Source organism: Mesoplodon mirus, assembly GCF_964341445.2.
Source record: "Mesoplodon mirus genome assembly, chromosome: 3".
Taxonomy (NCBI): Eukaryota; Metazoa; Chordata; class Mammalia; order Artiodactyla; family Ziphiidae; genus Mesoplodon; species Mesoplodon mirus.
In genome coordinates this window covers 146,088,135-146,109,764 of record NC_138978.1, presented here as the reverse complement: position 1 = coordinate 146,109,764, position 21,630 = coordinate 146,088,135, and the positions used below count along the sequence as shown (strand labels likewise).

Genomic DNA, 21,630 nt, shown 5'->3' with positions numbered 1-21,630 from the left:
ACCCCACCGCCCTCCTCCCTGCCCTTTCCCTCTCCCGACTCTTCCCCTTGGATGGGACATCACTGTCCCCCCCACCCTCTTGGTCCCCAGGGTATGCTCTGTCAACAGAACAGATTGTAGAGACTATCCTAGGTTAAAAAAAAAAAAAAAAGGAATCTTTTGATGCTACCCTCAACCAGCCAATACACTGGTCTACACAGTCAAGGTTCTCCAGAGGAACAGGTTTATATATAGAATGTATGTATATATACATGAATTGGCTCATGCAATTATGGAAGCTGGCAACTCAGAAATCTGTTGAGCTGGCAGGCTGAAGACCCAGGAGCACCAATGCTAGATCCAGTCTGAAGGCCATCTGCTGTAGAATCAGGATAAGCCAATGTTGCAGATGAATTCCAAAGGCAGTCAGTTGGAGAATTCTCTCTTACTTGAGAGAGGCTGGTCTTTTGCTCTATTCAGGCCTTCAGCTGACTGGATGAGGCCCACCCACATTATGAAGGGAAATCTGCTTTGCTCAAAGTCTACCAATTAAAATGTTAAACTCAGTCAAAAACACCCTCACAGAAACACCCAGAATAGTGTGTGATCAGATATCTGGGCATCCTGTGGCTGAGCCAAGTTGACTCATAAAATTAACCATCACCCCACTCATACTCTTCTCAATGTCTGCCCTCTTGAAAGGATCATAAAAAAGTCGTCCACCTTGAAGAGTTCTATGGGGCATTTTGCGTCCCAGAAATATTTACACTGTTTCTCTAATTGTGGAATTTCAGCACTGATTTCCCACGCAAAGAAAGTATGATTTTGAGTGGGGTGTAGGGGTCTTTCTGAAGCCTGTGAAGAAATCACAGCACACTGGCATTTCAGCCAGCTGGCTGCTGTCCATGGCTGACATTCCTGCTAGGCTTGGTTCACTCTTTTGCAGCTTTGCAGATAGTATGTCCAAGCACAGCTGTAAGAAAAATTGTGAAGTAGAGCAAAATACAGGGCATGAAACCAACCAGAAACCACAAAGAGTACTCATCCGTGAGAGGAAGAGGACCTCATTGCCAGGCCAGTGGGGAAACAAGAGATCCCTGGGCTCCAGGAGCTGGGAAGTGGAGCCCAGGGTGAAGGGGTGTGTGTGTGGGGTGTGTGTGTGTGTGTGTGTGTGTTTGTGTATGCATGGGTGCCTGTGAGTGTGTGTGTGTGTGTGTATGGGTGCCTGTGAATGTTTGTGTGTACGTGTATGCATGGGTGCCTCTGTGTGTGTATGCATGGGTGCCTGTGAGTGTGTGTGTGTGTGCATGGGTGCCTGTGAATGTTTGTGTGTACGTGTATGCATGGGTGCCTCTGTGTGTGTATGCATGGGTGCCTGTGAGTGTGTGCATGGGTGCCTGTGAGTGTATGTGTGTCTGTGAGTGTATGTGTGCGTGTGTGTGTGTATGAACCCTGACAGAAAGAGCTGGACACACATCTTGCCCTTCCTCAGGCTCTGTTGTTTCAGGTGTCTCTGGCCACAGCCCTGCTCAAGCTTAGTCCACTCTGCCCTTCTTTTTTGCCCCTTTCCCCATGACTCTCAGATGCCAGGATCCAGGCTCTGACCCCTGGTTCCTCACCATTGCCCTTCCCAGGATGCTCAGTCTCCTCAGGGTGTTGGGGAATTTGCTATGGGGCAAGACCCAGGAGGCCAAGCTTCTCCTTTTGGTTCTGTCTACATCTGCCTCAGGTTCTTCTATCACAAAGTGACTCAAAGCTAGTTGATCTGTCAGCTTCTCTTCTAGCTCCAACAATGTGTGAGTAATTATTTTGGAAAACAGTGAAATTTAATGAATGAGTATTTCAGGATGTTTCAGCTGCAAATAACAAAACACTTGGAATAAAGAACTAAATGATCGGGCTGATTCATCACAGCAAACCTGCAGATCAGAGGGAGGTGATCCCAGGATTGGTGTGGAATCTCTGAGAGATCATCGAGGACTCAGGCTCTTCCACCTTCTCTCTCTGCCTTCTTCACGGCTGCCGCTGTCTTCCCTCATGGTGGCAAGATGGCTGCAGTGGCTCCAAGCTTCCATTCTCATGTAGCAGCTTCTCAAGTAGCAAGAAAAGCGGTAAGAGTGCAATCAGTGAGGAAAATCTTTCTCAGAGCTCTAGTAGCTTCATTTTGGGTCTCTGGTCAGAACTGGGTCACAGGTCTAATTTTAAACCAATCACTGGACAAAGGGATGGGACGGACCAATCATGATGCATCTACTTGGTCCTGATGGATGTATGAACAATTGAAAACTTGGGATTCTGTTAGCAAGAAAGGTTTGGAGCAGCTGTTTGGTGGGTTACAGGGGGAATGCTTTCAGGAGAAAGAAACAGTGTCTGGTGGTTGTAACCAAAAAGGGAATTTATTGGGAGGAAAATATAGGGTGGGGCCTGGAGGAAATAGGCAGAAAATAGCAGGAGCTTTTGAAATAAATGCTTTTCAGCCAGAATGGCCTGGTACAGACCCCTCATCACTGGGAGAGAATTCTAGTGCCTCTGTGCTTTGCATCACTTGTTCAAGACAAGTCTTGACAGAAGTATCGTATTGAATCAGGCTGGGGTCCAGGCCTATGACCTGGACACCTGGGTGCAGAGAGGAGCACCTGGCCTGTTTAGTCTCCAAAGTAGCCACTTACCAAGACCTTATCCAATGGGAGATTCTCATCCAATAGGAAAGAGGAGTTGGAGGCTGCACAGCCAACACAAAGCCAGACAGCAAAGCTAATATCCAGGAATTAGAAAAGCCTCTGTGAAGCCTGTGGCTTGGGAGATGCAGTCCTTGGGAAGCAGTGGTTGGGCTTATTTATTTCCACCATGATTAATTACCAGGAAACAAAGTAATGACTATATGCTCCATATCATTTTGCAAGTCTTAAAAACTGTTGGGTAAGTTCAATTTATTTACAACACTAATATCTGTTTATGTTAGCCCAGTTGGCAGTGTGGTTAGCTGTTCGCAAATTCAAGGAATTAGAAGCATATGGTTAAAACAAACAACAAACATTAGAAAGAACATCATCTCTGAGGAAGCTGGACTGGTGAGGAGTTTGATCTCAGGGCTGTAACTGCAGCTGCTTCTACCTTGGGTCTTTTCTGCAGCCCCATCCCCCCCACCCCCCCCCCAGGTAAGGCACTGATAGGAGCAAAGGCTCCTGAGGGGCCCAGGTTACATCTCCAGTGACTTGGCGATGGGTTGAATTGTTTAGGCGGAAAGAAGCAGGTGTTCTTGCATTTTACAAATTCTATTGAATTGAGGCAAAATTTCTGGTCATCCGCAGGACCTTCAATTAAAATGAGTTGAATACAAGTTTACACAGCCCTGTTTCATCAGCCCTGAATGCGGAGATCCGGGTCTGGGATGGTGGAAAGGATGGGGCAAGAGTGTGAACAGCTAGTGATGCTCATGCGCACACTCCCACCTGAGCATGGGCACACTTGCACCTGCACATGCTCACAGTCGCACCCGCGCATGCGCACTTTCGCACCTGCGCGCGCACACGCTCGCAGCTGCGCTTGCGCACTCTCGCGCCTGCGCATGCGCATACTCGCACCTGCACACACAGCACAAACCGTGTGCGTGGGCAGTACCCCCAGTCGGCGCCAACCTCGTGCGATGTGCGTGGAAGTGAAATTGGGTCCTGGTGCCAGCCCAGTCAGCCTTGAGAATCCTGTGCCAGCTGTTCCAGCTTCTGGAGAGGACGAAGCCACGGAGTCTGCTGAGGTAATGGCCTGGATTTTAATTGGTGCTAAGTGACCTCTTTGCGGGAGGCTTCAGGGTTGGATTCGTGCTTACACTTAGGGACAGACGAGGTCCCCTCTTCTTGGGGGCCCACGGGGGTGGCGGTTGTCAGCTTAGGGCACATCAAATGTCCTTTCCTACATCCACTACAATTTAGACGCTTCAGATATTTAATATCTTTCCTCCCGGTGCACACTCAACCTTGGCGGAGAAACTGAACAATGGTGGTTGTCACATCATCTAAAAAGAAACATTCTCTTATCAGTAAAACTCCTGACTAGAATATTCATATCTAATCAATCATCTTCTTTAAACCCCGCCCCCCACCCCGCCACTTATCAGGCCCACTAAGTAGCCTCCTGAGGGACCATCACAAAGTCTGTTACCAGGAGCTCCACGGGAGGGATTGACCCCCGTACTCACATCACCAGGCCTGAGGCAACCCTGCACAGCCAAAGAGGAGTGAGAGAGGGGAGAAGGGGAGCCCACCCTCCTTCTGCCACCTGGATTCCTCTGTGACTCAGGAACCCAGCTGAAGTTCTCACTCTGCCCTCACATACCCCTCACACACTCAGATTTCCTCCTCAGAGCCTCTTCCTTGCCCAGGTGGAGCCGTGGATGTGTGACAGCTCAGTTTCCATCTGCCCACCAAACCCAACCTTCTCAATGACCCCGTGAAGGCCTGCTTTCTTCAAAGACTCCTTTCCTGACTGTCCTGCCCCTCCTAGACCTCGCACCCCAAACTCACTCTCTCCCTCACCATCATTAAGGCAAGGCGTTTATTTCCCTCCAGTCAGACACAGTGCTGCTTCCCTTGGCGATCTCTTTTTCCTGGCTTAAAGGCCACCTCTGGTGTTTATTCAGCGTGATTTCCCTGGACTACAGATATGATGTGTGTAGCAGATAGAAGGGGTGGGAAGCTAAAGGTAGTCTTTACCATCCGTGTATGACATTCCTTCCAGCTTTTTTCTTTCCCAGTTCGTTTGTTCATTCGTTCATCAATCATGGATTGCTCATTTGTCATGTGTCAGGTGCTATGAAAGATAAAGAGCATGAAAGAAAACGTATAAGACATGGTCTCTGCCCTCAACAAGCTCAGAGTCTAGTAGGGCAGGACAGTTCCACAAGCAGATAGGAGTGAGTGCAATGATGAAGGATTACAGACAGGAGCAATGTGGAGGAGCCCTGAACCTGGGTGGGGATGAAGCTGAATTGCAAAGGATGAGGAGGCATTGGCCGGGCAAGGTGGGGTGGGGGACAGGAGATGAAGAGACAGTGGTATCCCAGGGAGAGGGGACTGCGCAAGTAAGAGCCTGGAGGCCAAAAGTCGCCAGGTGTGTGCTGGGAACTAAAGGTAGTTTAGAGTTGCCGGACCTTAAGGCAGGGAGTGGTGAGCGCTGAGGCCTGAGCTGCTACAACACCCAGGGGTGTCATCCTACTGTAGTCAGTGCCGATGGATCCCCCTGCTGGGGACAGTTTTTGTGACCTTAGACCATGGCACTGAATGGGTCCCAGAGGCAGGTAAGGGCTGAGCTTGGTGGGTGTTACAATTTGAAAAGGGCCAAAGGACATGAACTTCAGCCTCATGCTAGCCCAGCTCCCTGGGCCTCACCGTGTGTGCCCTTCCAGACTCGCTCCCTCTGGCTCTTCCTTCCCATTCCCTCCCCCTTAGGTCACAACCTGTCAGAACTGGAAGACACCTTAAATGCCATCAAGAATAACCCCCTCTTTTAACAAAGAAAGACATGGAGGCCTGGAAAAGGGAGTGCCGGCGGTCACACCACCAGTTAGTGGCAAAATCTGCCCGTCTGTTCTCCCCTCAAACCCAGCTCCCTACTGGCTGAGTGGGCAACACACCCAGCATCCACCCCCTCCTCCCAGCTTCTCTCGGTATTTTCTTTCAGGCTTTCAGGTGTGCCTGAGGCTAATTTACTTAAACCTCTCCTCAAACAGCTACTGTTTGGCGGGGGTGAGACCTGGGGTTGCACAGTAAGGCCCGAGGAGAGGTTTGTGGGAAATGCACTTCCTTACTCTTCTGAGGACGTTTCCAGAAGTCCCCTGGCTCTCCCTGGTTGTGGGGCAGGGGCTGCACACAGCACAGGGTGGAAACTATCGGAGAAGGTTCAGAAGAAGAAGTCCCCTGGGAGACAGACACAGATGTGAGGTAGGAGGGTCCCCCGCGTAACCTCTCCCTCAGGTACGCTGGCGTAGCCTGGTGTGTGGTCTTGAGGAGAGCACAGAGACGGGACACCAAACAGAAGGACATCTTGTCCTGTGGCCCTCCCCTTGGTAGTGCCCTCTGGGGGTTAGGGGTGGGGAGGGCAGCATACCAGGAACTATGGGAAGGGATCAGGAGAAGCGGCTGGCTCGCCGCAATGCTAGGGGTGATGCCTGGAAGCCCCTGGAGCATGTGCGGCAGTAGGACGGGGTCACACGTGCATCAGTTCTGTAGATGATCACCTGCAGGTGTTCACTTTATCCTCGTCCCCTCCCCTTGATGTTGGGTTGTCCTGTGACTTGTTTTGGTCAAAGGAATGGAGCATAACATTAGCTGAAGCTGTAAGTGTGCTCGTGTGGTTGAGCTTCACCCTGACACACAGAGCACGTCCTGAGCGTCCACTAGTCCCAGAATTCAGAGACGCGTGGAGCAGATGTGAACACGACCCACAGTCTGAAGCAGAGCCACCGCAGCCCACTTGCAGGCCTTTGAATGAGAAATAAACATGATCACCATCTGAGAGTTTGAGGCATGGCCAAGAGCAAATCCTAGAATACAGGTTCCTTTGTGAGTAACCGAAAGTACAAATGAATTGTGCCGTAAATCAAAAAGGTTTTATTTTCTCACAAACAGTCCAGAGGTAGGCCATCCAGGGAGTTATCCAGACCCAAGATCCTACCAGCTTTCTGGTTCATCAGAAGCTGTGGCCCTCAGCTTCGTGGTCAAAAGTGATGTGGATGCCCAAGGTCCAACCATCATGTCCACACTCCAGCCAGGAGGAAGGAGGAGGGAGGGGGGAGAAGAGCGTACCCATCTCTCTAAAGAGACTTCCTAGAAGTTTTTGCACACCAGAAGTAATTTTCAAAGTATTTACAACATGGATTTCAATTAATCAGAATGGATGCCCTCTGTCAACAACAGGTACATCTGTACCTGTACTTGTGGGTTGTCCTGATCACCTTTCCACTTGCAAATCTCATTGGCCACAGCTCAGTCACATGACCACACCTAGCTTCAAGGAACACTGGGAAGTGTTCTTTGAACACTGGGAAGTAGTCTTTATTCCAGACGACCATGGGCGCACTTACCTACTATCAGAGAAGGGGAGGACCTTTACAGTGGGACAGCTAGCATCTCTGCCACACTATGGAAAGTACTTAAAGCTCTTGGTACAGGTCCACAAGCCCTTGCCACAATTTGAGAAACAATTTTCCTGAAAACAAGTATTTTTCAGAAATCATTGGCTGGCAAAATTTGACCTGAAGTGTCTGTTTATCCCTCTTGTGAATATTCATATATTTGCTGCAGAAATAGAATGTTTGATCATGAGGTGCTGCCCTGGATTCCTCTAGGGTATTTGTATGTGTGTGTGATGCACACACAAGTACAGTATTACCTATAAAATCTTTTAAAAGTCTGAATTTGAAACCCATTTGGCTCAGGGTTTTGGATAGAGTGATCACTCATCCCAGTTTGCTTGGGGTATTCTGGTTTACCCTTGTCCTGGTGAAATTATTAATAGCTCTCCCAACTTTCACTTTCACAATTGCTCAGTTTGGATGATAAATTATAGGGTCAGCCTATGTACAAACTAAGCTCTCAGTTAATGGCAGCAGTAATTACTGTTCCGCAGCAGAGCTCCTGTAGCACCTATTGATATGTACAGATATGCTAAAATGTTTCTTCAGGTAACCATTCAGTTCCTCACGGCTAAACAGTACCCTCCTGCCGGTTTTGTCTCCATTCTTCATGAATTGGCTTCCAAGATAGTGTGGCAGTCAGTTTCATCCCAGCCACCTCCCAGAGAGCGCAGGCTTGGAAGCAATGAACACTAAATCAAGGCAGTTTTACTGAATCCGGAAAATGACTAGCATGTTCTGAACCTTGGCAGACTTTTCTTCTTTCTTCTTTCTTTTTTCCTGGCGAATTTAAAAAATAGGTCTGAAGATGCCTGTGGATGCAGCAGAATTCCACAGGCATGATACCCTCTTCGCCCAGTAGAGATGTAAGGAAAACAGCTGAGTCAGAAGGCCTTTTCTTGCTTTCGTTAATTGTCCTCTGGGTCTCGTGGCCAGGATCTCAACTGTGAGCAGGGCCAGCCCTGGACAAGGCCATAGAAGGCCCCCTTCTGTTCTCTTCCCCTCCGCTCCCTTGGCATCCGTGTACCCTCTTAGCTTTCCCACTGCGAGGTGCAGAGAAGTGGATCCCAAACTTGGCTGGTCTTCACTCAGGCCTGGGGTGTGTGCGAAGAGAGATTGCCGAGGCCTGCCCCAGGTCAGTGATTTGGGAGTCTGGCGCCAAGCCCAGGAATCTGTGTTTTAACTATTCCCCTGTTGATTCTGAAGAGCAGCCCAGTTTAAGAAACAATGAGCAAGGACTTGGAATCGCACAAAGCTGAGTTCAAATTTAACTTCTGTCACTGTGGCCTGGGGCTGTTTCTAAGCTTCTCTGAGTCTCAATCTGCCAATCTGTAAAATGTGAAACTTCAGGAAAATAATGTATTTTATTTTATTTTTAAAAGAATTAAAAAATCTCCTTTGAATATATAGTTACATTCCTTTTTGTAATGCTCAGTGTTTTTATTGTGTTCACACATGTGGGATCTTAGTTCCCTGACCAGGGATCAAACCTGCGCCCACTGCAGTGGAAGTGCGGAGTCTTAACCACTGGACCGTCAGGGAAGTCCCAATGTATGTTAAATTTAAAAAATGTTTTTCAGGTCGAAAGTCTATTCTTCTTCTCAAACATAAAATCAGACACTCCCCAGGTAGCTCATTAACACACTGGGAGAACGAAGGAGAATCTCATTGCTGAAAAGAACAGGCATAGGCTTGCCTCCCACCTTGTCCTCTGCTCCCCTCCCATCCGGGAGAGCAAAGGGCAGAGTTCATGACCTCAAGGTGACAACAAAAGCAGATTTGTCTGTGCTTGGCAGGTAGTGTGCAGTCAACAAATACTTGTCGATTGCTTGCTTGATTTTATTTTTTTGTTTACCCAATTTCCTCTGAAAGCTTTAGGAATCTAATTCTTGTTTGTGGGAAAGGCATGGTGGGAGAGAGGTGAACTGTGAGATTAGATAATATTTTATAGATGGGCTTTTATATTTCTGCCGTATTTGTGGCAATATGTCTTAATGAGAGACGATGGTCTTTAGAGTCTGCTGGATTTGGTTTTAGATCTTGCCTTCACCATTGCTGTCAGGACAAAGTAAACTCTTAGTGGATTAACACGGTGAAGGTTTACGTCATCCAAGTCACAGTCCAGTGCAGGTAGCAGAGGACAAGGTGAAGGGTGCTGTGTTCCATGTAGTCACTGAGGGAGCAAGCTCCTCCCATCTTTATGGCTTCCCGGTGCCCTGGGTCATCCAGATAGTGATGGGAAAGGGCACGATGGACCAAGGTTTTTACGCACTAGGACCGGAAGTGGCAAAATCACTTCTGTCCCTATTTCACAGGCAGAATTCAGTAATGCGGTCAGCCTAATAGCAAGAGGACCAGGAAATATAGTTTAAGACGTGCCTAGAAAGAAAAGGAGAAAATGGATACTAATGAGCAGTAGAAGGTTCTGCCAGACCCGTTCATCAGCTCTGTGACCTTGGGCAAATGCCTTTAACTCTTAGCCTTAGTTTCTTCATCTGTACAATGGGAATGATACACATGTATTGGGATAGTTGTAAGACTTAAAAGATACATATAACATGCTTGATACAAGAGCATGTTTTCTTTCCTCTGAGTAGCCCCAAATACTGACTAGTTGAAAGTTTTGGCCTTCAACAAACTTTCTACCAAGTTAGGGGAACACAGATGAGAACACAGCTCCTGTCTCCTGGAGTGGAGAGTTCAGTTTGGATCATCTCCTTTCAGCGAAGCAGTGAGGCAGTCCCTGAATCCTGGGGGACTTTGTCTTAAGGTCTTTTCATGACATGTGTTAAGGGTTTGCTGGAGTATTACCTTAAAAACCAGAAGCATCTGTACTCTAGTTACCTGGAGGAAAGAACCAGAAGAAAATGACTTCCATGGCAGCACCAAGCAATTATGTTAATATAAGTAAAAACATTCTGATGACGCTTAGTAGTCTGTTGGAAAGATTCTGGAAAAAATATTTTCTTCCCTTGAAATCTTTAAGCAAACGTCAGTTTCTACCTTTTGGAGTTAGCCTCTGCTGTAGTTCCTCTCTGAAGTACTCAGATAATAGTATCTCAGGCATATTTCTTGAGTTTTCAGATGCTAAAAACCACCACCCAATGGAAGAAATGAACTCCTTGATGATCATGAGCATGTAGCCCCCAGACCTTCTGGCACCTAAGGATGGATAATGTTACCTGCCCTGTGGCCTCAACATCAGCCAGTCAGATGATTGTGCACGAGCTGATCACATTCCCTGGGACGTCCCTCCCTCACCTGGCCTTTAAAAATGCTTTGCTGAAATCCTTTGGAGATTTCAGGGTTTTTGGAACACGGGCCACCCCTCTCCTTGCTCGATCCTGCAATAAACCTTTCTCTGCTCCAGACTCCAACCTTTCGGTTTGTTTGGCCTCACTGTGCTTCAGACACACGAACGTGCATTCGGTAACAACCTGACCAGCTTTACCAGCGTCCCCTGATAATGTGTCAGATATTCAAGTTTTAGGGCCCTGTCCCAGCCCTATGGAATCAGTAACTCTAGTGGGACTCAGTGATCTCTGTTATAACTGGCCCTCCAGATGATTTTTATTCACCTTAAAGTTTGAAAATATCTGCATTGTCAGCTGCCAAAGCGTCCACCAGCAGGTGAAGGGGAGAGACGCCTGGAAAAGATAGGGAGTAGCCAAGGCAAGTACAGCAGCATTTGCCGAGGTAGTAATGGAGAATGCCTTTTCTCCACTGGTTGGCACAGACTAGTATTTGGGAGCAGTGGCAGGGTTATTTAGGATGCTTTACATTTCAGTGTAGAGTGACCTCTGTCCTGGTTTGCCAGGGACTTCCCCTGTGTGAGCACTTAAAATCTCATCCTGGCAAACCCCTTAGCCCTGGATTTGAAAAACTTAGGGAATAACATGAAATTTAGGGGAAACATGATCTAGGTTTTGGGCAAGTCACAAGTGCTAATTAAAGCTAAGCAATTATGGACAACATCTAGCCTTCTTTACCCCTTTGCAGGAAGGTAAATCTGATTGGGTGAAAGAACTTATTGTTAAATCTTTGTAGAAACATCCCCTTCTGCTTAGTCCGCTGCTTCTCACTTCTGGCTAGACAGTGGCATCGTCTGAGGAGATTTAAAATGATTTTATTGGTTTAGGATGACCAATTGTTGGTGTGAGGGTTTTTAAAAAGTGCTTCAGATGATTCTAATGTGCAGCCAAATTTAGGTGCCACTGCTTAAGCTTTTGAACCACTGCTACATATTTTCACCTCATCTTCCTATGAGAATATCCAACTGTAGCTGGTTTTTTTTTCTTTTTCTTTTTTTAACTGTCTTATTATAAGATTTACTGTCTTAAATAAGCTTGAATGTACAGAAAATCCTGCTAGTCCATCTGGTATAGCTGGATCCTTAGAATAATATCGTTAAGATATATACCATTTAAGTACTGTGACTGGCCTTTTTAAAATTAACATATGCATTGAATTAGTACAATCTGTTTTGAAGTTGTCATGTTGGGTAGCTATACCTGTAATCTGCTGCCATTGCTAAATATCTGGACACCTCTTATTAGGAATTGCTTTTAAACATCTTTAGGGGTTAAAACCAAGATTGCTGTATTATTTGTACTGGGACCACAAAAACCTCACAAAGTTCCCCCGCTGTACTTGTTACCCCCATCTCTAACCCTTGGCAACTTCTAATCTGTTCGCCATCTCCACAGTTTTGTTATTTTAAGAATAATATGTAAATATCATCATGAATTACTTAATCTTTGGAGATTGGCTTTTTAAAATTTTTCCCTCCGCATCATTCCCTTGAAGTTCATTTCAATTTTTGCATATATTAATAATTTGTTCCTTTTTGTTGCTCGGTAGTATTCTATCATAAGATTTTATCACAATTTGTTTCAACATTCATCCATTGAAAGACATTTGGGTAGTGGCCAGTTTTTGGCTGTTATAAATAAAACTGCTGTGAACGTTTATGTGTAAGTTTCTGTGGGAACTTAAGTTTTTGTTTCTTTTGGATAAATGCTCAAGAGTACAATTACTGTGTTGTAGGGTGAATCTACTTTTAGGATTAAAAGAGACTGTCAAGCTGTTTCTCAGAGTGGCTAAACCATTTTATTTTCCCACCAGTGATGTGATACAATTTTTCTATGTACTCACCAGCATTTGATTTTGTCACTATACTTTAATTTTAGTTATTCTCTGATATCTCATTATGGTCTTAATTTGCATTTCCCTAATGGCTAATGATGTTGAGCATCTTTTCATGTGCTTCTTTGCCATGTGTATATTCTCTTCCATGAAATGTCTGTTCCTGTCTTCTGCCTATTTTCTAGTTGGATTTTTTTAAGTTGTTTGGAGAGTTCTTTGTATATTATAGATACAAGTCATTTGTCTCATGTGGGATTTTCAAATATGTTTTCCCACTGTGTAATTTGAGTTTTCATCCACTTAAAATGATCTTCTATGAAGCATTTTTAACTCATTTTGATGAGATCCAATGTATCAGTTTTTGCTTTTATCAATCATACTTTTGGTGTCAAGTCTAAGAATTATTCACGTAGTTCTAGATGCCAAAGATTTTCTCCTATTTTTTTTTCTAAAAATGTCCTGCTTTTACATTTAAGATTATGATCCACTTTGATTTAATTTTTGTGTAAGGTGTGGTTGGAGGTTTAGGTTAAGGTTCATTTTTTGTTTGTTTGTTTTTGTCGAGGGATGTCCAACTGTTTCAGTACCATTTTTTGAAAAGTCTATTCTTCCTTGATAGCTTTCACACTGCTGTCAAAAACAAGTTAAATGTATTTATGTCAGTCTATTTCTGGGTTCTCTATTCCATTCCATTGATCTGTGTATCTAACCTCCATCATTACTGCAAAATCTTGAAATTGGGTAGATTAATTCCTCCCATTTTAATCTTCCTTTACAAATTGTTTTAGCTATTCTTCAGCCTCTTCTTACCATATAAATCTTAGAATAAGCTTGTCTATATCCACAAAAACCTTGAGGGCATTTTAAGAGTAACTCTGTTAAGCCTCTTAACTTGGGGAGAATTGACATCTTTATTATGTTGTGTTTTCTAATCCATGAACAAGGTATGTCTCACTATTTGGGACTTTTAAATTTTTCTTCATCAGCATTTTGTAATTTTCAGTATAGAGGACCTATAAATGTCTTATTGGGCTTATATTTAAGTATTTATTTAGGTCAGTTGTAAATGGTATCACATTTTTATTTAAGCTTCTACACATTTGTTATTAATATATAATTTGATAAAACTGTGTTGATTTGTACTCTAAAACATTTACAAACTAATATTATTTCTCAAGCTTTTTGTGGATTCCTTGGTATTTTCTCCATTTAGATTATCATCTCCTCTTCAAATACAGTTTTACTTTTCCTTATTTAATATAATAGTATATACTACTATTCAACATTCAGTAGGATATATTCCTTCCTATTCAACGTAGTAGGAATAGTCCTTTTATCTTTTAAATAAATGTTTTTAAAATTTAACTTTTAAATTTATGTATTTATTTATTTTTGCTTTATTTTCTTACTAGAACCTCCATTAATATATTTAATAAAAGTGGTGAGGGCAGATATCGGTGCCTTGTTTCTGATCTTACAGAGAAAGCATTCAGTCTTTCACAGTTAAATATAATGTCGGTATAGGTTGTTTGTAGATCCTCTTTATGAGTTTTAGTATGTTCCTTTTCTATTCCTAGTTTGCTTGGGGTTTTTTTCTTCTTTTTTTAAATTTTTTTATTTTATTATTATTTTTTTACAACTTTATTGGAGTATAATTGCTTCACAATGGTGTGTTAGTTTCTGTTTTATAACAAAGTGAATCAGTTATACATATACATATGTTCCCATATCTCTTCCCTCTTGCGTCTCCCTCCCTCCCACCCTCCCTATCCCACCCCTCCAGGCGGTCACAAAGCACCGAGTTGATCTCCCTGTGCTATGCGGCTGCTTCCCACTAGCTATCTACCTTACGTTTGGTAGTGTATATATGTCCATGCCTCTCTCTCGCTTTGTCACAGCTTACCCTTTCCCCTCCCCATATTCTCAAGTCCATTCTCAAGTAGGTCTGTGTCTTTATTCCTGTTTTACCCCTAGGTTCTTCATGACATATTTTTTCTTAGACTCCATATATATGTGTTAGCATACGGTATTTGTCTTTCTCTTTCTGACTTACTTCACTCTGTATGACAGACTCTAGGTCTATCCACCTCATTACAAATAGCTCAATTTTGTTTCTTTTTATGGCTGAGTAATATTTCATTGTATATATGTGCCAAATCATGAATGGGATTGGATTTTGTCAAATGCTTTCTCTGCATTAATGGATAGGATCACATGACTTTTCCCCCTTTATCTATTGGATATGGTGGATTACACTGTTTGATTTTCAAATATTTAACCAACTTTGCATAACTGGAATAAATACCACTTGGTCATGATATATTATTCTTTTTATATATTTCTGGATTTAATTTGCTAATATCTGGCTGAAGATTTTTACAGGCAATTTCATAAAACATATTGGTCTATAGTCTTCTTCTTTTTATACTATTCCTGTCTGGTTTTGGTATCAAGGTAATACTGGCTTAATAAAATTAATTAGGAACTGTTCCCTCTACTTCTATTTCTTATCAAATCATGTAAAATTGGTTTTAATTCTTTAAGTCTTGGGTAAAAGTGAAACATCTAAGCCTGAATATTTCTTTTGGGAGTTTTTATATGAAAAATCAGTGTTTCTAATGGTTACAGGAAAATTGAGATTATCTATTTCATCTTGGCTGGGTTTTGGTAGTTTTGGGTGTAGAAGCATTGGCCCATTTCATCTACATTTTTGAATTTATAGTGTAGACTTGTTCATAATAACTTGTCCCTTATTAACCTGCAGGATAGGTCATGGTATCCCTGGTTGCATTTCTGATATCTGTGATTTGTGCCATCTCTGTTTTTACCTTTATCAGTCTTGCTAGATCTTTATTGATTAAATTGTTTATTTCCAAGAACCAGCCTTTTGTTTCATTGATTTCCCCCCCCCCATTTTCCTGTTTTCAGGTTCATGGATTTCTGTTTCATCTTTATTCCTTCTTTCTGCTTGTTTAGTGTTTTTTCCTCTTCCTTTTTTTACTATTGTAATATAGAAAATTAGATTATTGCTTTGAAATATTTTATTTCCCAATTTAGTTCTATAAACTTCCCTTTTAGCATTACTTTTACTTCATTCCACAAACTTTGATCTGTTATATCTCCATTTTCTTTTATTCTATGCATTAAAAATTTTTTCCTTGACGCTGTCTTTTTTACCCATGAGTTATTTGGAATTGTGATGTTTAGTTTTTATGTGATTGAAGATTCTCCTGTTGTCTTTCTGTTATTGATTTCTAGTCTGATTCCATTATGGCTAGAGAACATACTCTCTATGATTTTAATTCTTTTAAATCTGCTAATGTTTTTTTATCACCCAGTATATGGTATATGAGTGAATGTTCCACGGACACTTGAATATGTATTCTGCTCTTATTGAGTGTGTTCTTTAAATGTCAGTTATGTCCTGTTGATTGATGATGTTTTCAGTTCTTCCATATCCTTGCTGATTTTTCTCTCTGGTAGTTCTATAAATTGCTGTGTTGAAGTCTCAAATAATAATTGTGGATTTAAAATTTTCTCCTTTTACTACCTTTTTCAGTGTTTGCTTCATGTATTTTGAAGTTCTGTTGTTTGGTGCACACACATTTAGTATCACTAGGTCATCTAGGTGGATTATTCCTGTTATCTTTATGTAATGACCCTGTTTGCCCCTAATAATTTCCTTTGCTCTGAAATCTACTTTATCTGATATTAATTTATCCATTCCTGCTTTTTCTGATTAATGTTCACATGATATATCATTTTCATCCTTTTACTCTGAACTACCTATATCATGATGTTTAAAGTAAGCTTCTTATAGACAGTATATACTTGGATCATGCTTGTGATTTTTTAATCTACTCTTCCAATCTCTGTCTTTGACTTGGTTACTTAGATCATTTACAGTCAATGTAATTATCGCTATGTTAAAGATTAGGTCTACCATTTTATTTTTTGTTTTGTCTTTTACCTTAGTTTCTCAGTCTTGTGTTTCTCTTATTTTGCCTGGTGGGTTACTTAAACATTTTTTAATAAGCCCATTTTAATTTATTTATTTATAATCATTTGTGTATACTGTTTGTATAGTTTTCTTAGTGGTTGCTTTTGGCATTACAGTATACATATGTAACTTATCATAGTCTACTGGAATCAGTGTTTTATTACTTCAAGTGAAGTTTCAAAATTTTACTTCCATTTAGGTCTCTTAATATTCCCCAGTTTTAAAGTATGATTTTCTGTAGTATTTCCTTTCTCTACATTGAGAACCACATCAGATGGTGTCATAATTTTTGCTTTGACCATCATATAGTATTTATGAAACTCATGAGACTAATGATAGTCTCTTATATTTACCCCATTTGTTTTCACCCATTCCATTGTTCCCCTTTTCTTTCTGAAGTTCCCAGTGTTCTGTTTTTGTTTTTTTATGTTTTCATAACTGTAGGTGATATCTGGTCTTTCCAGTGCCATTGGATATGAGTTTCAGGAAACCCTGAGCCTGGCTCACTGAATGCTGCTGAGTTGGAGGGTTTGTATATGTGGGGCCTGTTGGCTCAGCAGATGCTAGCAGATTACACTAATGTTGATGGGACTAGTGCCACAGGAGGATGGGTTCCCACTCAGGCTATGCTGCTGCTACAGTAGGACAAGTGCCCCTCTACCCCAAGTGTGGGGCAGTGACCTGCTGCTGTCACTGCTTTGTATTAGGCTGCTTTTCCTCAGTGTGTGGTGGGATCCCATGGAAGCTGCTGCTGTTGCTGTCAATCACAATGTTAAATTCATTTCAGAAATACTTAAGTATTAATATATAGCCTGGCTCTTGTAGAACTTCTGTATTTGTTTTTTATTGCTTTCATACAAATTACCAAAAACTTAGTGACTCAAAACAAGGTAAATTTATTACCTTACAAGTCTGACATTGGTCTCAATTGAGTAAAGTAAAAGTGTTGGCAGGATCGACAGACGAATGGATAAAGATGTGGCACAGGGATTCCCTGGTGGCGCAGTGGTTGGGAGTCCGCCTGCTGATGCAGGGGACACGGGTCATGCCCTGCTCCAGGAAGATACCACATGCTGCGGAGTGGCTGAGCCCATAATCCACGGCTGCTGAGCCGGCGCGTCCGGAGCCTGTGCTCCGCAACGGGAGAGGCTGCAACAGTGAGAAGCCCACTTACCACAAAAAAAAAAAAAAAAATGTGGCCCATATATGCAATGGAATATTACTCAGCCATAAAAAGAAATGAAATTGAGTTTTTTGTAGTGAGGTGGATTGACCTAGAGACTGTCATACAGAGAGAAGTAAGTCAGAAAGGGAAAAACAAATACCATATGCTAACACATATATATGGAATATAAAAAAAAAGAAAAAATGGTTATGAAGAACCTAGGGGCAGGGCAGGAATAAAGATGCAGCCATAGAGAGTGGACTTGAGGACACAGGGAGGGGGAAGGATAATCTGGGATGAAGTGAGAGAGTGGCATGGACATATATACACTACCAAATGTAAAATAGATAGCTAGTGGGAAGCAGCCACAAAGCACAGGGAGATCAGCTCTGTGCTTTGTGTCCACTTAGAGGGGTGGGATAGGGAATGGAGGGTGGTAGGGAGACACAAGAGGGAGAGGATGTGGGGATATATGTATATGTATAGCTGATTGACTTTGTTATGAAGCAGAAACTAACACACCATTGTAAAGCAATTATACTCCAATATAGATGGTTAAAAAAGAAAAAAAAGTGTTGGCAGAGCTACATTCTTTTCTGGAGGCTCTTAGGGGTGTTCCTGTTCCCTGGACTTTATCTGCTGCCAGCGGTCACTTGTAGTCTGACTCAGAGTCCCCTTTCTCCACCTACAAAACCCAAAATGTTGCATCGCTGTTATTCTGCTTCTATTAAGACATCTCTATCTTTCTCTTTCTACAGTTGGGAATGGTTTTCTGCTTTTAAGGACTCATGCAATTAGATTTGTTCCATGAGGTAATCCAGGATAATCTTTCTATCTCAAGGTCTATAACTTCAGTCATATCTGCAAAGTCCTCTTCACCATGTAAGGTAACATATTAATAGGTTCCAGGGATTAGGGTGAGGGCATTTTTAGGAGCCATTATGCTGCCTACCACACCCTTAACAAGTGACCTTGAGAAAATTACTGAGATTTTTAAAGCCTTACTTTCCTCAAACATAAAATGGAAAGAAAGATAAGTAGTTAATGTCATGAAAGTGAAACAGTATATATAAAATCAACTAATTAAGAAAATAAGATTTTTTCTTTTTCTTTATGATTTACATGATTCTCAGAGTTCAGTTACTTGAAGAGTTACTTTTTTTTAAAACAGAACTAAGGAATTCAGGGTTCAGATGCTGTAAGATTGTCTGAATTATCTGAGTAACAATTAGCTAAGCACAGGTGTAAAGCATTTGATTTACTCCCTAGTGTTCTTTATCTTCTCATCCCACTAAATGCATATCCCTTGTCTAGCTCCAGCCAGTAGAGTCAGAGCTTGTTTTACTGTTTAACTAAAGTTCAATTTAAATTCTCTCTACATCTCCAGATTCTCAGCCCTGGTTGCATATTGTATTCACTGGGGAGATTTCAAGAACTACTGATGTCAAATTTCTACCTATCATGGATATTTGAGAAGGGACCTGGAATGAAATGCTCTAGCTTATGGCTTTTGGCGCCAAATCATGTTACCTGTAGAAGGTATCTTCTAGGTATGAAAATAGTTCAGATGAGTCAAATTTCTCAGTAAAAGATGACAAAACTATGGCTTAGGTGGTAAATTTTCCATGTCAATTTGTCTGGGTCACCATGCCCAGTTATTTGGTCAAATATTATTCTGGATATTTCTGTGATGGCGTTTTTGTGTTTATTTATTTATTTATTTACTTATTTACTTATTTATTTATATTTTTGGCTGCGTTGTGTCTTCATTGCTGCCCGTGGGCTTTCTCTATTTGCAGCAAGCAAGGGCTACTCTTCTTTGTGGTGCACGGTCTTCTCATTGCGGTGCCTTCTCTTGTTGCAGAGCATGGGCTCTAGGTGCACGGGCTCAGTAGCTGTGGTGCATGGGCTTAGTTGGTCCACGGCATGTGGGATCTTCCCAGACCAGGGCTCAAACCCGTGTCCCCTGCATTTGCAGGCAAATCCTTAACCACTGTGCCACCAGGGTAGTCCCTGTGATGGTGTTTTTGGATGAAATTCATACTTAAATTGGTGGTGGACTTTGAGTAAAGCAGATTATCCTCCATACTATGGGTGGGCCTCATCCAATCAGTTAAAGTTCTAATAAAGCAAAGACTGACTTCCCTGTGGCAAAAAGGAATTCTGCCAGAAAACTTACAGAAATTGAACTGCAACTCTTCCTAGAGTCTCTAGAGAGCCTAACCTGCAGATTATGAATTTACCAAGCCTCTATTATTGTGTGAACCAATTGTTTAAAATCTCTCTCTCTCTTTATCTTTATATAGATAGGGATGTAGATCTAGATATCAATATTGATATCTAGATCTATATCTATCAATATATATGGGCACATTGTATACACCTGCTGTTGGTTCTGTTTTTCTGGAGAAAAACATAGTGGCCCATATAAATAAAAGGATGAACCCAAGTTCACCCAGGTAGAGAGTAGTACAATGAGAACTGGAACTTAAGGCCTCGTGACTCATTCAGCTGTGAACACTGACCCACAACTGGGGTCCGCAAACTCTGGCCCACTGATCAGATCTCGCTTGACTCCTGGTTTTGTACATAACGTTTTGCTTGAACACAGCCACACCCATTCATTAAGGTATTGTGAATGGCTGTTTCTGTGCTACAGCAGCAGATAGGCAATTGCAACAGAGACGTATGGTACACAAACTCCAAAATATTTACTATCTGACCCTTTACAGAAAAGATCTGCTGACCCTTGCTCTAGGATGCCATCTGATTTCTGATAGCCCCGAGGAGAATAATTCATGCACATTGGGATAGATTGTTAATCTCATGTCCTCCTTAGGTCAAAGATCTCTTAAATGCTCACCCTTGCAATAGCCAGCTTGGGGAGCACTGTCTGAGGATGCAGTCAGGTCTTTCCAATCCACACTGCTCCCTGACTATGGTTCTTAAAACCTATTTTTGAAAAAAATTTTATTGGAATATAGTTGATTTACAGTGTTGTGTTAGTTTCAGGTGTACAGAAAAGTGAAACAATTATATATATACATATACGCACTTTTTTTTTGTTTTGTTTTTGTTTTTGGGGTTTTTTTGCTGCACGCGGGCCTCTCACTGTTGTGGCCTGTCCTGTTGTGGAGCACAGGCTCCGGACGTGCAGGCTCAGTGGCCATGGCTCACGGGCCCAGCCGCTCCGCGGCATGTGAGATCTTCCCGGACTGGGGCACAAACCCGTGTCCCCTGCATCGGCAGGCGGACTCTCAACCACTGCGCCACCAGGGAAGCCCCACTTGTATTTTTTTTTAGAGTCGTTTCCAAATAGCCCATTACAGAGTATTGAGTGGAGTTCCCTGTGCTAATAAGAAGAGCAGGTTCTTATTAGTTACCTATTTTATGCAGAGTAGTGTATATATTTCAGTCCCAATCTCCCATTTTAACCTCCCCTCCACAATCCCTTGGTAACCCTAAGTTTGTTTTCTACATCCGTGCCTCTACTTCTAAAACCTGTCTATTTTAACCAATACCACTCATTGCTTACTGTCTCTGGCTTCATGTACTTGATAATAAATCTACTTCTTGTTCTATCCTGGATGACATGTCCAAGGACTGAGATAATATCTTATTCTACATAACTTGTCCTTGATATTGTCTATCTTGGGGTCTTCATCTATGTCCCAAAGAAGACAGTCACACTCTGTCTTCTAGTACTACTAATAATACCACATTTTAGGGCATGAATTTGACCCAATGCACTGAACTATCCCTTTAGAAGCTGTATGCAACCTGTCACTGGGTTTTAGCACAGGGGTAGAACTCAGATTAGTGTTCCTATTTAAACAAATCTACTTGACCAGAAACCTTTTGTCTCACCATTTATTTTATTACACAAGTAATTTCTGTCTTTGCATCTATGATATAAATATTTTTAATTTCCTAAATTATCTGAAAAATTATTTAGAGCTTCTGTTTCAGTAGGCATTGGAATTGCTGTGTTATGACTATTTCATTATTTTATTTCCAAATGTTAAATCAGGCTTCAAGCTTTGGCCAAGAGTAGACAGGAAAGGGTTTAAAAAGAAATGAAGAGTGGGAAAGACTTCTGATGCAAGGGAGACATAATAAAGATTTGATTTTGAATCAGTAATTTATAATAAAGGTTTGATTTTGAATCAATAATTTATGTCACTGCAAAATAGCTCCCTGGTAAAATGCCAT

The 21,630-nt window shown here is 42.2% G+C and overlaps 1 protein-coding gene and 1 long non-coding RNA gene across 2 annotated transcripts in view; one reads left to right on the top strand and one right to left on the bottom strand.

The window, feature by feature from the left end:
- LOC309799867 (U3 small nucleolar RNA-associated protein 25 homolog) overlaps positions 1-21,630 on the top strand; it is a 351,890-nt gene that overhangs the window by 237,705 nt on the left and 92,555 nt on the right. The window lies entirely within an intron of this gene.
- On the bottom strand, positions 3,148-6,446 carry LOC309799878. Its single transcript, XR_014293373.1, has 3 exons — positions 6,212-6,446; positions 4,689-4,785; positions 3,148-3,991 (listed from the first exon to the last, which is right to left on the bottom strand). It is a non-coding gene; the product is annotated as an uncharacterized lncRNA (long non-coding RNA).